The following is an 18618-nucleotide window of genomic DNA, read 5'->3' on the forward strand; positions in this document are numbered from 1 at the left end:
GAATCTAATCGAGGGGTTTGTGGTGGTTTATATGTAGAATAACAGACACCCGGGAGTGAGTTACAGACTGGAATCTAATCGAGGGGTTTGGGGTGGTTTATATACAGAATAACAGATACCCGGGAGTGAGTTACAGACTGGAACCTAATCGAGGGGTTCGGGGTGGTTTATATATAGAATAACAGATACCCGGGAGTGAGTTACAGACTGGAATCTAATCGAGGTGTTCAGGGTGGTTTTTATATAGAATAACAGATACCCGGGAGTGAGTTACAGACTGGAACCTAATCGAGGGGTTCGGGGTGGTTTATATACAGAATAACAGATACCCGGGAGTGAGTTACAGACTGGAATCTAATTGAGGGGTTCGGGGTGGTTTATATATAGAATAACCGACACCCGGGAGTGAGTTACAGACTGGAATCTAATCGAAGGGTTCGGGGTGGTTTCTATACAGAATAACAGATACCCGGGAGTGAGTTACAGACTGGAATCTAATCGAAGGGTTCGGGGTGGTTTCTATACAGAATAACAGATACCCGGGAGTGAGTTACAGACTGGAATCTAATCTAGGGGTTCGGGGTGGTTTATATACAGAATAACACATACCCGGGAGTGAGTTACAGACTGGAATCTAATCGAGGGGTTCAGGGTGGTTTATATATAGAATTACAGATACCCGGGAGTGAGTTACAGACTGGAATCTAATCGAGGGGTTCGGGTTGGTTTATATATAGAATAACAGATACCCGGGAGTGAGTTACAGACTGGAATCTAATCGAGGGGTTCGGGGGGGTTTATATATAGAATAACGGATACCCGGGAGTGAGTTACAGACTGGAATCTAATCGAGGGGTTCGGGGTGGTTTATATACAGAATAACAGATACCCGGGAGTGAGTTACAGACTGGAATCTAATCGAGCGGTTCGGTGTGGTTTATATATGGGATAACAGATACCCGGGAGTGAGTTACAGACTGGAATCCAATCAAGGGGTTCGGGGTGGTTTATATATAGAATAACAGATACCCGGGAGTGAGTTACAGACTGGAATATAATCGAGGGGTTCGGGGTGGTTTATATACAGAATAACAGATACCCGGGAGTGAGTTACAGACTGGAATCTAATCGAGGGGTTCGGGGTGGTTTATGTAGAGAATAACAGATACCCGGGAGTGAGTTACACACTGGAATCTAATCGAGGGGTTCGGGGTGGTTTATATATAGAATAACAGATACCCGGCAGCGAGTTACAGACTGGAATCTAATCGAGGGGTTCGGTGTGGTTTATATATCGAATAACAGATACCCGGGAGTGAGTTACAGACTGGAATCTAATCGAGGGGTTCGGGGTGGTTTATATATAGAATAACAGATACCCGGGAGTGGGTTACAGACTGGAATCTAATCGAGGGGTTCTGGGTGGTTAATATAAAGAATAACAGATACCCGGGAGTGAGTTACAGACTGGAATCTAATCGAGGCGTTCAGGGTGGTTTATATATAGAATAACAGATACCCGGGAGTGAGTTACAGACTGGAATCTAATCGAGGGGTTCGGGGTGGTTTATATATAGAATAACAGATACCCGGGAGTGAGTTACAGACTGGAATCTAATCGAGGGGTTCGGGGTGGTTTATATATAGAATAACAGATACCCGGGAGTGAGTTACAGACTGGAATCTAATCGAGGGGTTCGGGGTGGTTTATATATAGAATAACAGATACCCAGGGGTGAGTTGCAGACTGGAATCTAATCGAGGGTTTCGGGGTGGTTTATATATAGAATAACAGATACCCGGGAGTGAGTTACAGACTGGAATCTAATCGAGGAGTTTGGGATGGTTTATATATAGAATAACAGATACCCGGGAGTGAGTTACAAACTGGAATCTAATCGAGGGGTTCGCGGTGGTTTATATATAGAATAACAGACACCCGGGAGAGAGTTACAGACTGGAATCTAACCGAGGGGTTCGGGGTGGTTTATATATAGAATAACAGATACCCGGGAGTGAGTGACAGACTGGAATCTAATCGAGGGGTTCGGGGTGGTTGATATAGAGAATAACAGATACCCGGGTGTGAGTTACAGACTGGAATCTAATCGAGGGGTTCTGGGTGGTTTATATATAGAATAACAGATACCCGGGAGTGAGTTACAGACTGGAATCTAATCGAGGGGATCGGGGTGGTTTATATATAGAATAACAGATACCCGGGAGTGAGTTACAGACTGGAATCTAATCGAGGGGATCGGGGTGGTTTATATATAGAATAACAGATACCCGGGAGTGAGTTACAGACTGGAATCTAATCGAGGGGTTCGGGGTGGTTAATATATAGAATAACAGATACCCGGGTGTGAGTTACAGACTGGAATCTAATCGAGGGGTTCGGGGTGTTTATAGAATAACAGATACCCGGGAGTGAGTTACAGACTGGAATCTAATCGAGGGGTTCGGGGTGTTTATAGAATAACAGATACCCGGGAGTGAGTTACGGACTGGAATCTAATTGAGAGGTTTGGGGTGGTTTATATATAGAATAACAGATACCCGGGAGTGAGTTACAGACTGGAATCTAATCGAGGGGTTCGGGGTGTTTATAGAATAACAGATACCCGGGAGTGAGTTACAGACTGGAATCTAATCGAGGGGTTCGGAGTGGTTTATATATGGAATAACAGATACCCGGGAGTGAGTTACAGACTGGAATCTAATCGAGGGGTTCGGGGTGGTTTATATATAGAATAACAGATACCCGGGAGCGAGTTACAGACTGGAATCTAATTGAGAGGTTTGGGGTGGTTTATATATAGAATAACAGATACCCGGGAGGGAGTTACAGACTGGAATCTAATCGAGTGGTTCGGGGTGGTTTATATATAGAATGACAGATACCCGGGAGTGAGTTACAGACTGGAATCTAATCGAGGGGTTCGGGGTGGTTTATATATAGAGTAACAGATGCCCGGGAATGAGTTACAGATTGGAATCTAATCGAGGAGCTCGGGATGGTTTATACATAGAATAACAGATACCCGGGAGTGAGTTACAGACTGGAATCTATTCGAGGTGTTCGGGCTGGTTTATATATAGAATAACAGATACCCGGGAGTGAGTTACAGACTGGAATCTAATCGAGGGGTTCGGGGTGGTTTATATATAGAATAACAGATACCCGGGAGTGAGTTACAGACTGGAATCTAATCGAGGGGTTCGGGGTGGTTTATATATAGAATAACAGATACCCGGGAGTGAGTTACAGACTAGAATCTAATCGAGGGGTTCGGGGTGGTTTATATATAGAATAACAGATACCCGGGAGTGAGTTACAGACTGGAATCTAATCGAGGGGTTCGGGGTGGTTTATATATAGAATAACAGATACCCGGGAGTGAGTTACAGACTGGAATCTAATCGAGGGGTTCATGGTGGTTTATATATAGAATAACAGATACCCGGGAGTGAGTTACAGACTTAAATCTATTCGAGGGGTTTGGGGTGGTTTATATATAGAATAACATGTACCCGGGAGTGAGTTACACACTGGAATCTAATCGAGGGGTTCAGGGTGGTTAAAATATAGTATCACAGGTACCTGGGAGTGAGTTACAGACTGGAATCTGATCTAGGGGTTCGGGGTGGTTTATATATAGAATAACAGATACCCAGGAGTGAGTTACAGACTGGAATCTAATCGAGGGGTTCGGGGTGGTTTATATGTAGAATTACAGATACCTGGAAGTGAGTTACCGACTGGAATCTCATCGAGGGGTTTGGGGTTGTTTATATATAGAATAACAGATACCCGGGATTGAGTTACAGACTGGAATCTAGTCGAGGGGTTCGGGGGGGTTTATATATAGAATTACAGATACCCGGGAGTGAGTTACAGACTGGAATCTAATCGTGGTGTTCGGGGTGGTTTATATATAGAATAACAGATACCCGGAAGTGAGTTACAGACTGGAATCTAATCGAGGGGTTTGGGGTGGTTTATATATAGAGTAACAGATACCCGGGAGTGAGTTACAGACTGGAATCTAATCGAGGGGTTCAGGGTGTTTTATATGTAGAATAACAGATACCCGGGAGTGAGCTACAGACTGCAATCTAATCGAGGGGTTCAGGGTGGTTTATATATAGAATAACAGATACCCGGCAGTGAGTTACAGACTGGAATCTAATCGAGGGGTTTGGGTTGGTTTATATATAGAATAACAGATACCCGGGAGTGAGTTACAGACTGGAATCTAATCGAGGGGTCGGGGTGGTTTATATATAGAATAACAGATACCCGGGAGTGAGTTACAGACTGGAATCTAATCGAGGGGTTCGGGGTGGTTTATATATAGAATAACAGATACCCGGGAGTGAGTTACAGACTGGAATCTAATCGAGGGGTTTGGGGTGGTTTATATATAGAATAACAGATACCCGGGAGTGAGTTACAGACTGGAATCTAATCGAAGGGTTCGGCATGGTTTATTTATAGAATAACAGATACCCGGGAGTGAGTTACAGACTGGAATCTAATCGAGGGGTTCGGGGTGGTTTATATATAGAATCACAGATACCCGGGAGTGAGTTACAGACTGGAATCTAATCGAGGGGTTCGGGATGGTTTATATATAGAATAACAGATACCCGGGAGTGAGTTACAGACTGGAATCTAATCGAGGGGCTTGGGGTGGTTTATATGTAGAATAACAGACACCCGGGAGTGAGTTACAGACTGGAATCTAATCGAGGGGCTTGGGGTGGTTTATATGTAGAATAACAGACACCCGGGAGTGAGTTACAGACGGGAATCTAATCGAGGGGTTCGGGGTGGTTTATATATTGAATCACAGATACCGGGGAGTGAGTTACAGACTGGAATCTAATCAAGGGGTTCGGGGTGGTTTATATATAGAATAACAGATACCCGGGAGTGAGTTACAGACTGGAATCTAATCGAGGGGCTTGGGGTGGTTTATATGTAGAATAAGAGACACCCGGGAGTGAGTTACAGACGGGAATCTAATCGAAGGTTTCGGGATGGTTTATATATAGAATCACAGATACCCGGGAGTGAGTTACAGACTGGAATCTAATCGAGGGGTTTGTGGTGGTTTATATGTAGAATAACAGACACCCGGGAGTGAGTTACAGACTGGAATCTAATCGAGGGGTTTGGGGTGGTTTATATACAGAATAACAGATACCCGGGAGTGAGTTACAGACTGGAACCTAATCGAGGGGTTCGGGGTGGTTTATATATAGAATAACAGATACCCGGGAGTGAGTTACAGACTGGAATCTAATCGAGGTGTTCAGGGTGGTTTTTATATAGAATAACAGATACCCGGGAGTGAGTTACAGACTGGAACCTAATCGAGGGGTTCGGGGTGGTTTATATACAGAATAACAGATACCCGGGAGTGAGTTACAGACTGGAATCTAATTGAGGGGTTCGGGGTGGTTTATATATAGAATAACCGACACCCGGGAGTGAGTTACAGACTGGAATCTAATCGAAGGGTTCGGGGTGGTTTCTATACAGAATAACAGATACCCGGGAGTGAGTTACAGACTGGAATCTAATCGAAGGGTTCGGGGTGGTTTCTATACAGAATAACAGATACCCGGGAGTGAGTTACAGACTGGAATCTAATCTAGGGGTTCGGGGTGGTTTATATACAGAATAACACATACCCGGGAGTGAGTTACAGACTGGAATCTAATCGAGGGGTTCAGGGTGGTTTATATATAGAATTACAGATACCCGGGAGTGAGTTACAGACTGGAATCTAATCGAGGGGTTCGGGTTGGTTTATATATAGAATAACAGATACCCGGGAGTGAGTTACAGACTGGAATCTAATCGAGGGGTTCGGGGGGGTTTATATATAGAATAACGGATACCCGGGAGTGAGTTACAGACTGGAATCTAATCGAGGGGTTCGGGGTGGTTTATATACAGAATAACAGATACCCGGGAGTGAGTTACAGACTGGAATCTAATCGAGCGGTTCGGTGTGGTTTATATATGGGATAACAGATACCCGGGAGTGAGTTACAGACTGGAATCCAATCGAGGGGTTCGGGGTGGTTTATATATAGAATAACAGATACCCGGGAGTGAGTTACAGACTGGAATCTAATCGAGGGGTTCGGGGTGGTTTATATATAGAATCACAGATACCCGGGAGTGAGTTACAGACTGGAATCTAATCGAGGGGTTCGGGATGGTTTATATATAGAATAACAGATACCCGGGAGTGAGTTACAGACTGGAATCTAATCGAGGGGCTTGGGGTGGTTTATATGTAGAATAACAGACACCCGGGAGTGAGTTACAGACTGGAATCTAATCGAGGGGCTTGGGGTGGTTTATATGTAGAATAACAGACACCCGGGAGTGAGTTACAGACGGGAATCTAATCGAGGGGTTCGGGGTGGTTTATATATTGAATCACAGATACCGGGGAGTGAGTTACAGACTGGAATCTAATCAAGGGGTTCGGGGTGGTTTATATATAGAATAACAGATACCCGGGAGTGAGTTACAGACTGGAATCTAATCGAGGGGCTTGGGGTGGTTTATATGTAGAATAACAGACACCCGGGAGTGAGTTACAGACGGGAATCTAATCGAAGGGTTCGGGATGGTTTATATATAGAATCACAGATACCCGGGAGTGAGTTACAGACTGGAATCTAATCGAGGGGTTTGTGGTGGTTTATATGTAGAATAACAGACACCCGGGAGTGAGTTACAGACTGGAATCTAATCGAGGGGTTTGGGGTGGTTTATATACAGAATAACAGATACCCGGGAGTGAGTTACAGACTGGAACCTAATCGAGGGGTTCGGGGTGGTTTATATATAGAATAACAGATACCCGGGAGTGAGTTACAGACTGGAATCTAATCGAGGTGTTCAGGGTGGTTTTTATATAGAATAACAGATACCCGGGAGTGAGTTACAGACTGGAACCTAATCGAGGGGTTCGGGGTGGTTTATATACAGAATAACAGATACCCGGGAGTGAGTTACAGACTGGAATCTAATTGAGGGGTTCGGGGTGGTTTATATATAGAATAACCGACACCCGGGAGTGAGTTACAGACTGGAATCTAATCGAAGGGTTCGGGGTGGTTTCTATACAGAATAACAGATACCCGGGAGTGAGTTACAGACTGGAATCTAATCGAAGGGTTCGGGGTGGTTTCTATACAGAATAACAGATACCCGGGAGTGAGTTACAGACTGGAATCTAATCTAGGGGTTCGGGGTGGTTTATATACAGAATAACACATACCCGGGAGTGAGTTACAGACTGGAATCTAATCGAGGGGTTCAGGGTGGTTTATATATAGAATTACAGATACCCGGGAGTGAGTTACAGACTGGAATCTAATCGAGGGGTTCGGGTTGGTTTATATATAGAATAACAGATACCCGGGAGTGAGTTACAGACTGGAATCTAATCGAGGGGTTCGGGGGGGTTTATATATAGAATAACGGATACCCGGGAGTGAGTTACAGACTGGAATCTAATCGAGGGGTTCGGGGTGGTTTATATACAGAATAACAGATACCCGGGAGTGAGTTACAGACTGGAATCTAATCGAGCGGTTCGGTGTGGTTTATATATGGGATAACAGATACCCGGGAATGAGTTACAGACTGGAATCCAATCGAGGGGTTCGGGGTGGTTTATATATAGAATAACAGATACCCGGGAGTGAGTTACAGACTGGAATATAATCGAGGGGTTCCGGGTGGTTTATATACAGAATAACAGATACCCGGGAGTGAGTTACAGACTGGAATCTAATCGAGGGGTTCGGGGTGGTTTATGTAGAGAATAACAGATACCCGGGAGTGAGTTACACACTGGAATCTAATCGAGGGGTTCGGGGTGGTTTATATATAGAATAACAGATACCCGGCAGCGAGTTACAGACTGGAATCTAATCGAGGGGTTCGGTGTGGTTTATATATCGAATAACAGATACCCGGGAGTGAGTTACAGACTGGAATCTAATCGAGGGGTTCGGGGTGGTTTATATATAGAATAACAGATACCCGGGAGTGGGTTACAGACTGGAATCTAATCGAGGGGTTCTGGGTGGTTAATATAAAGAATAACAGATACCCGGGAGTGAGTTACAGACTGGAATCTAATCGAGGCGTTCAGGGTGGTTTATATATAGAATAACAGATACCCGGGAGTGAGTTACAGACTGGAATCTAATCGAGGGGTTCGGGGTGGTTTATATATAGAATAACAGATACCCGGGAGTGAGTTACAGACTGGAATCTAATCGAGGGGTTCGGGGTGGTTTATATATAGAATAACAGATACCCGGGAGTGAGTTACAGACTGGAATCTAATCGAGGGGTTCGGGGTGGTTTATATATAGAATAACAGATACCCAGGGGTGAGTTGCAGACTGGAATCTAATCGAGGGTTTCGGGGTGGTTTATATATAGAATAACAGATACCCGGGAGTGAGTTACAGACTGGAATCTAATCGAGGAGTTTGGGATGGTTTATATATAGAATAACAGATACCCGGGAGTGAGTTACAAACTGGAATCTAATCGAGGGGTTCGCGGTGGTTTATATATAGAATAACAGACACCCGGGAGAGAGTTACAGACTGGAATCTAACCGAGGGGTTCGGGGTGGTTTATATATAGAATAACAGATACCCGGGAGTGAGTGACAGACTGGAATCTAATCGAGGGGTTCGGGGTGGTTGATATAGAGAATAACAGATACCCGGGTGTGAGTTACAGACTGGAATCTAATCGAGGGGTTCTGGGTGGTTTATATATAGAATAACAGATACCCGGGAGTGAGTTACAGACTGGAATCTAATCGAGGGGATCGGGGTGGTTTATATATAGAATAACAGATACCCGGGAGTGAGTTACAGACTGGAATCTAATCGAGGGGATCGGGGTGGTTTATATATAGAATAACAGATACCCGGGAGTGAGTTACAGACTGGAATCTAATCGAGGGGTTCGGGGTGGTTAATATATAGAATAACAGATACCCGGGTGTGAGTTACAGACTGGAATCTAATCGAGGGGTTCGGGGTGTTTATAGAATAACAGATACCCGGGAGTGAGTTACAGACTGGAATCTAATCGAGGGGTTCGGGGTGTTTATAGAATAACAGATACCCGGGAGTGAGTTACAGACTGGAATCTAATCGAGGGGTTCGGTGTGGTTTATATATAGAACAACAGATACCCGGGAGTGAGTTACAGACTGGAATCTAATCGAGGGGTTCGGAGTGGTTTATATATAGAATAACAGATACCCGGGAGTGAGTTACAGACTGGAATCTAATCGAGGGGTTCGGGGTGGTTTATATATAGAATAACAGATACCCGGGAGCGAGTTACAGACTGGAATCTAATTGAGAGGTTTGGGGTGGTTTATATATAGAATAACAGATACCCGGGAGGGAGTTACAGACTGGAATCTAATCGAGTGGTTCGGGGTGGTTTAGAGATAGAATGACAGATACCCGGGAGTGAGTTCCAGACTGGAATCTAATCGAGGGGTTCGGGGTGGTTTATATATAGAGTAACAGATGCCCGGGAATGAGTTACAGATTGGAATCTAATCGAGGAGCTCGGGATGGTTTATACATAGAATAACAGATACCCGGGAGTGAGTTACAGACTGGAATCTATTCGAGGGGTTCGGGGTGGTTTATATATAGAATAACAGATACCCGGGAGTGAGTTACAGACTGGAATCTAATCGAGGGGTTCGGGGTGGTTTATATATAGAATAACAGATACCCGGGAGTGAGTTACAGACTGGAATCTAATCGAGGGGTTCGGGGTGGTTTATATATAGAATAACAGACACCCGGGAGTGAGTTACAGACTAGAATCTAATCGAGGGGTTCGGGGTGGTTTATATATAGAATAACAGATACCCGGGAGTGAGTTACAGACTGGAATCTAATCGAGGGGTTCGGGGTGGTTTATATATAGAATAACAGATACCCGGGAGTGAGTTACAGACTGGAATCTAATCGAGGGGTTCATGGTGGTTTATATATAGAATAACAGATACCCGGGAGTGAGTTACAGACTTAAATCTAATCGAGGGGTTTGGGGTGGTTTATATATAGAATAACATGTACCCGGGAGTGAGTTACACACTGGAATCTAATCGAGGGGTTCAGGGTGGTTAAAATATAGTATCACAGATACCTGGGAGTGAGTTACAGACTGGAATCTAATCTAGGGGTTCGGGGTGGTTTATATATAGCATAACAGATACCCAGGAGTGAGTTACAGACTGGAATCTAATCGAGGGGTTCGGGGTGGTTTATATGTAGAATTACAGATACCTGGAAGTGAGTTACCGACTGGAATCTCATCGAGGGGTTTGGGGTTGTTTATATATAGAATTACAGATACCCGGGAGTGAGTTACAGACTGGAATCTAGTCGAGGGGTTCGGGGGGGTTTATATATAGAATTACAGATACCCGGGAGTGAGTTACAGACTGGAATCTAATCGTGGTGTTCGGGGTGGTTTATATATAGAATAACAGATACCCGGAAGTGAGTTACAGACTGGAATCTAATCGAGGGGTTTGGGGTGGTTTATATATAGAAGAACAGATACCCGGGAGTGAGGTACAGACTGGAATCTAATCGAGAGGATCGGGGTGGTTTATATATAGAATAACAGATACCCGGGAGTGAGTTACAGACTGGAATCTAATCGAGGGGTTCAGAGTGTTTTATATGTAGAATAACAGATACCCGGGAGTGAGCTACAGACTGCAATCTAATCGAGGGGTTCAGGGTGGTTTATATATAGAATAACAGATACCCGGCAGTGAGTTACAGACTGGAATCTAATCGAGGGGTTTGGGGTGGTTTATATATAGAATAACAGATACCCGGGAGTGAGTTACAGACTGGAATCTAATCGAGGGGTCGGGGTGGTTTATATATAGAATAACAGATACCCGGCAGTGAGTTACAGACTGGAATCTAATCGAAGGGTTCGGCATGGTTTATTTATAGAATAACAGATACCCGGGAGTGAGTGACAGACTGGAATCTAATCGAGGGGTTCGGGGTGGTTGATATAGAGAATAACAGATACCCGGGTGTGAGTTACAGACTGGAATCTAATCGAGGGGTTCTGGGTGGTTTATATATAGAATAACAGATACCCGGGAGTGAGTTACAGACTGGAATCTAATCGAGGGGATCGGGGTGGTTTATATATAGAATAACAGATACCCGGGAGTGAGTTACAGACTGGAATCTAATCGAGGGGATCGGGGTGGTTTATATATAGAATAACAGATACCCGGGAGTGAGTTACAGACTGGAATCTAATCGAGGGGTTCAGGGTGGTTTATATATAGAATAACAGATACCCGGGAGTGAGTTACAGACTGGAATCTAATCGAGGGGTTCGGGGTGGTTAATATATAGAATAACAGATACCCGGGTGTGAGTTACAGACTGGAATCTAATCGAGGGGTTCGGGGTGTTTATAGAATAACAGATACCCGGGAGTGAGTTACAGACTGGAATCTAATCGAGGGGTTCGGGGTGTTTATAGAATAACAGATACCCGGGAGTGAGTTACAGACTGGAATCTAATCGAGGGGTTCGGTGTGGTTTATATATAGAACAACAGATACCCGGGAGTGAGTTACAGACTGGAATCTAATCGAGGGGTTCGGAGTGGTTTATATATAGAATAACAGATACCCGGGAGTGAGTTACAGACTGGAATCTAATCGAGGGGTTCGGGGTGGTTTATATATAGAATAACAGATACCCGGGAGCGAGTTACAGACTGGAATCTAATTGAGAGGTTTGGGGTGGTTTATATATAGAATAACAGATACCCGGGAGGGAGTTACAGACTGGAATCTAATCGAGTGGTTCGGGGTGGTTTATATATAGAATGACAGATACCCGGGAGTGAGTTCCAGACTGGAATCTAATCGAGGGGTTCGGGGTGGTTTATATATAGAGTAACAGATGCCCGGGAATGAGTTACAGATTGGAATCTAATCGAGGAGCTCGGGATGGTTTATACATAGAATAACAGATACCCGGGAGCGAGTTACAGACTGGAATCTATTCGAGGGGTTCGGGGGGGTTTATATATAGAATAACAGATACCCGGGAGTGAGTTACAGACTGGAATCTAATCGAGGGGTTCGGGGTGGTTTATATATAGAATAACAGATACCCGGGAGTGAGTTACAGACTGGAATCTAATCGAGCGGTTCGGTGTGGTTTATATATGGGATAACAGATACCCGGGAGTGAGTTACAGACTGGAATCCAATCGAGGGGTTCGGGGTGGTTTATATATAGAATAACAGATACCCGGGAGTGAGTTACAGACTGGAATATAATCGAGGGGTTCGGGGTGGTTTATATACAGAATAACAGATACCCGGGAGTGAGTTACAGACTGGAATCTAATCGAGGGGTTCGGGGTGGTTTATGTAGAGAATAACAGATACCCGGGAGTGAGTTACACACTGGAATCTAATCGAGGGGTTCGGGGTGGTTTATATATAGAATAACAGATACCCGGCAGCGAGTTACAGACTGGAATCTAATCGAGGGGTTCGGTGTGGTTTATATATCGAATAACAGATACCCGGGAGTGAGTTACAGACTGGAATCTAATCGAGGGGTTCGGGGTGGTTTATATATAGAATAACAGATACCCGGGAGTGGGTTACAGACTGGAATCTAATCGAGGGTTCTGGGTGGTTAATATAAAGAATAACAGATACCCGGGAGTGAGTTACAGACTGGAATCTAATCGAGGCGTTCAGGGTGGTTTATATATAGAATAACAGATACCCGGGAGTGAGTTACAGACTGGAATCTAATCGAGGGGTTCGGGGTGGTTTATATATAGAATAACAGATACCCGGGAGTGAGTTACAGACTGGAATCTAATCGAGGGGTTCGGGGTGGTTTATATATAGAATAACAGATACCCGGGAGTGAGTTACAGACTGGAATCTAATCGAGGGGTTCGGGGTGGTTTATATATAGAATAACAGATACCCAGGGGTGAGTTGCAGACTGGAATCTAATCGAGGGTTTCGGGGTGGTTTATATATAGAATAACAGATACCCGGGAGTGAGTTACAGACTGGAATCTAATCGAGGGGTTTGGGATGGTTTATATATAGAATAACAGATACCCGGGAGTGAGTTACAAACTGGAATCTAATCGAGGGGTTCGCGGTGGTTTATATATAGAATAACAGACACCCGGGAGAGAGTTACAGACTGGAATCTAACCAAGGGGTTCGGGGTGGTTTATATATAGAATAACAGATACCCGGGAGTGAGTGACAGACTGGAATCTAATCGAGGGGTTCGGGGTGGTTGATATAGAGAATAACAGATACCCGGGTGTGAGTTACAGACTGGAATCTAATCGAGGGGTTCTGGGTGGTTTATATATAGAATAACAGATACCCGGGAGTGAGTTACAGACTGGAATCTAATCGAGGGGATCGGGGTGGTTTATATATAGAATAACAGATACACGGGAGTGAGTTACAGACTGGAATCTAATCGAGGGGATCGGGGTGGTTTATATATAGAATAACAGATACCCGGGAGTGAGTTACAGACTGGAATCTAATCGAGGGGTTCGGGGTGGTTAATATATAGAATAACAGATACCCGGGTGTGAGTTACAGACTGGAATCTAATCGAGGGGTTCAGGGTAGTTTATATATAGAATAACAGATACCCGGGGGTGAGTTACAGACTGGAATCTAATCGAGGGGTTCAGGGTGGTTTATATATAGAATAACAGATACCCGGGAGTGAGTTACAGACTGGAATCTAATCGAGGGGTTCGGGGTGGTTTATATATAGGATAACAGATACCCGGGAGAGAGTTACAGACTGGACTCTAATCGAGGGGTTCGGGGTGGTTTATATATAGAATAACAGATACCCGTGAGTGAGTTACAGACTGGAATCTAATCGAGGGGTTCAGGGTGGTGTATATATAGAATAACAGATACCCGGGAGTGAGTTACAGACTGGAATCTAATCGAGGGGTTCAGGGTGTTTTATATATAGAATAACAGATACCCGGGAGTGAGTTACAGAGTGGAATCTAATCGAGGGGTTCAGGGTGGTTTATATATAGAATAACAGATACCCGGGGGTGAGTTACAGACTGGAATCTAATCGAGAGGTTTAGGGTGGTTTATATATAGAATAACAGATTCCCGGGAGTGAGTTACAGACTGGAATCTAATCGAGGGGTTCGGGGTGGTTTATATATAGAATAACAGATACCCGGGAGTGAGTTACAGACTAGAATCTAATCGAGGGGTTTGGGGTGGTTTATATATAGAATAACAGATACCCGGGAGTGAGTTACAGACTGGAATCTAATCGCGGGGTTTGGGGTGGTTTATATATAGAATAACAGATACCCGGGAGTGAGTTACAGACTGGAATCGAATCGAGGGGTTCGGGGTGGTTTATATATAGAATAACAGATACCCGGGAGTGAGTTACAGACTGGAATCTAATCGAGGGGTTCAGGGTGGTTTATATATAGAATAACAGATACCCGGGAGTGAGTTACAGACTGGAATCTAATCGAGAGGTTCAGGGTGGTTTATATATAGAATAACAGATAACCGGGAGTGAGTTACAGACTGGAATCTAATCGAGGGGTTCAGGGTGGTTTATATATAGAATAACAGATACCCGGGAGTGAGTTACAGACTGGAATCTAATCGAGGGGTTCAGGGTGGTTTATATATAGAATAACAGATACCCGGGAGTGAGTTACAGACTGGAATCTAATCGAGGGGTTCGGCGTGGTTTATATATAGAATAACAGATACCCGGGAGTGAGTTACAGACTGGAATCTAATCGAGGGGTTTGGGGTGGTTTATATATAGAATAACAGATACCCGGGAGTGAGTTACAGACTGGAATCTAATCGAGGGGTTCGGGATGGTTTATATATAGAATAACAGATACCCGGGAGTGATTTACAGACTGGAATCTAATCGAGGGGTTCGGGATGGTTTATATATAGAATAACAGATACCCGGCAGTGAGTTACAAACTGGAATCTAATCGAGGGATTCGGGGTGGTTTATATATAGAATAACAGGTACCCGGGAGTGAGTTACAGACTGGAATTTAATCGAGGGGTTCGGGGTGTTTTATATATAGAATAACAGATACCCGGGAGTGAGTTACAGACTGGAATCTAATCGAGGGGTTCGGGATGGTTTATACATAGAATAACAGATACCCGGGATTGAGTTACAGACTGGAATCTAATCGAAGGGTTAGGGGTGGTTTATATATAGAATAACAGATACCCGGGAGTGTGTTACAGACTGGAATCTAATCGAGGAGTTCGGGGTGGTTTATATATAGAATAACAGGTACCCGGGTGTGAGTTACAGACTGGAATCTAATCGAGGGGTCCGGTGTGGTTTATAAATAGAATAACAGATACCCGGGAGTGAGTTACAGACTGGAATCTAATCGAGGGGTTCAGGGTGGTTTATATATAGAATAACATATACCCGGGTGTGAGTTACAGACTGGAATCTAATCGAGGGGTTCGGGGTGGTTTATATAGAGAATAACAGATACCCGGGAGTGAGTTAGAGACTGGAATCTAATCATGGGGTTCGGGGTGGATTATATATAGAATAACAGATACCCGGGAGCGATTACAGACTGGAATCTAATCGAGGAGTTCGGGATGGTTTATATATAGAATAACAGATACCCGGGAGTGAGTTACAGACTGGAATCTAATCGAGGGGTTCGGGGTGGTTTATATATAGAATAACAGATACCAGGGAGTGAGTTACAGACTGGAATCTAATCGAGGGGTTCGGGGTGGTTTATATATAGAATAACAGATACCCGGCAGTGAGTTACAAACTGGAATCTAATCGAGGGATTCGGGGTGGTTTATAAATAGAATAACAGATACCCGGGAGTGAGTTACAGACTGGAATCTAATCGAGGGGTTCAGGGTGGTTTATATATAGAATAACATATACCCGGGTGTGAGTTACAGACTGGAATCTAATCGAGGGGTTCGGGGTGGTTTATATAGAGAATAACAGATACCCGGGAGTGAGTTAGAGACTGGAATCTAATCATGGGGTTCGGGGTGGATTATATATAGAATAACAGATACCCGGGAGGGATTACAGACTGGAATCTAATCGAGGAGTTCGGGATGGTTTATATATAGAATAACAGATACCCGGGAGTGAGTTACAGACTGGAATCTAATCGAGGGGTTCGGGGTGGTTTATATATAGAATAACAGATACCAGGGAGTGAGTTACAGACTGGAATCTAATCGAGGGGTTCGGGGTGGTTTATATATAGAATAACAGATACCCGGGAGTGAGTTACAGACTGGAATCTAATCGAGGGGTTTGGGGTGGTTTATATATAGAATAACAGATACCCGGGAGCGAGTTACAGACTGGAATCTAATCGAGGGGTTCGGGGTGGTTTATATATAGAATAACAGATACCCGGGAGAGAGTTACAGACTTGGAATCTAACCGAGGTGTTCAGGGTGGTTTATATATAGAATAACAGATACCCGGGAGTGAGTTACAGACTGGAATCTAATCGAGGGGTTCTGGGTGGTTTATATATAGAATAACAGATACCCGGGAGTGAGTTACACACTGGAATCTAATCGAGGGGTTCGGGGTGGTTAATATATAGAATAACAGATACCCGGGAGTGAGTTACAGACTGGAATCTAATCGAGGGGTTCGGGGTGGTTTATATATGTAATAACAGATACCCGGGAGTGAGTTACAGACTGGAATCTAATCGAGAGGTTTGGGGTGATTTATATATAGAATAACAGATACCCGGGAGTGAGTTACAGACTGGAATCTAATCGAGAGGTTTTGTGTGGTTTATATACAGAATAACAGATACCCGGGAGTGAGTTACAGACTGGAATTTAATCGAGGGGTTCGGGGTGTTTTATATATAGAATAACAGATACCCGGGAGTGAGTTACAGACTGGAATCTAATCGAGGGGTTCGGGGTGGTTCATGTATAGAATAACAGATACCCGGGAGTGAGTTACACACTGGAATCTAATCGAGGAGTTCGGGGTGGTTTATATATAGAATAACTGATACCCGGGAGTGAGTTACAGACTGGAATCTAATCGAGGGGTTCGGGGTGGTTTATATATAGAATAACAGATACCCGGGTGTGAGTTACAGACTGGAATCTAATCGAGGGGTTCGGGGTGGTTTATATATAGAATAACAGATACCCGGGAGTGAGTTACAGACTGGAATCTAATCGAGGGGTTCGGTGTGGTTTATATATATAATAACAGATACCTGGGTGTGAGTTACAGACTGGAATCTAATCGAGGGGTTCGGGGTGGTTTATATATAGAATAACAGATACCCGGGAGTGAGTTACAGACTGGAATCTAATCGAGGGGTTCGGGGTGGTTTATATATAGAATAACAGATACCCGGGAGTGAGTTACAGACTGGAATCTAATCGAGGGGATCGCGGTTGTTTATATATAGAATAACAGATACCCGGGAGTGAGTTACAGACTGGAATCTAATCGAGTGGTTCTGGGTGGTTTATATATAGAATAACAGATACCCGGAAGTGAGTTACAGACTGGAATCTAATCGAGGGGTTCAGGGTGGTTTATGTAGATAATAACAGATACCCGGGAGTGAGTTAGAGAGTGGAATCTAATCGAGTGTTTCGGGGTGGTTTGTATATAGAATAACAGATACCCGGGAGTGAGTTACAGACTGGAATCTAATCGAGGGGTTCGGGGTGGTTTTTATATATAGAATAACAGATACCCGGGAGTGAGTTACAGACTGGAATCTAATCGAGGGGTTCAGGGTGGTTTATATATAGAATAACAGATACCCGGGAGTGAGTTACAGACTGGAATCTAATCGAGGGGTTCGGGGTGGTTTATATATAGAATAACAGATACCCGGGAGTGAGTTACAGACTGGAATCTAATCGAGTGGTTCGGGGTGGGATATATATAGAATAACAGATACCCGGGAGTGAGTTACAGACTGGAATCTAATCGAGGGGTTCGGGGTGGTTTATATATAGAATAACAGATACCCGGGAGTGAGTTACAGACTGGAATCTAATCGAGGGATTCGGGGTCGTTTATATATAGAATAACAGATACCCGGGAGTGAGTTACAGACTGGAATCTAATCGAGGGGTACGGAGTGGTTTATATATAGAATAACAGATACCCGGGAGTGAGTTACAGACTGGAATCTAATCGAGGAGTTCGGGATGGTTTATATATAGAATAACAGATACCCGGGTGTGAGTTACAGACTGGAATCTAATCGAGGGGTTCGGGGTGGTTTATATATAGAATAACAGATACCCGGGAGTGAGTTACAGACTGGAATCTAATCGAGGGGTTCGGGGCCGTTTATATATAGAGTAACAGATACCCGGGAGTGAGTTACAGACTGGAATCTAATCGAGGGTTTCGGGGTGGTTTATATAT

At 44.1% G+C, this 18618-nt stretch overlaps 1 protein-coding gene across 1 annotated transcript in view; it reads left to right on the forward strand.

The window, feature by feature from the left end:
- LOC140422583 (solute carrier family 12 member 6) overlaps positions 1 to 18618 on the forward strand; it is a 539853-nt gene that overhangs the window by 498926 nt on the left and 22309 nt on the right. The window lies entirely within an intron of this gene.

The sequence above is a fragment of the Scyliorhinus torazame genome, chromosome 5 (genome assembly GCF_047496885.1).
Source record: "Scyliorhinus torazame isolate Kashiwa2021f chromosome 5, sScyTor2.1, whole genome shotgun sequence".
Taxonomy (NCBI): Eukaryota; Metazoa; Chordata; class Chondrichthyes; order Carcharhiniformes; family Scyliorhinidae; genus Scyliorhinus; species Scyliorhinus torazame.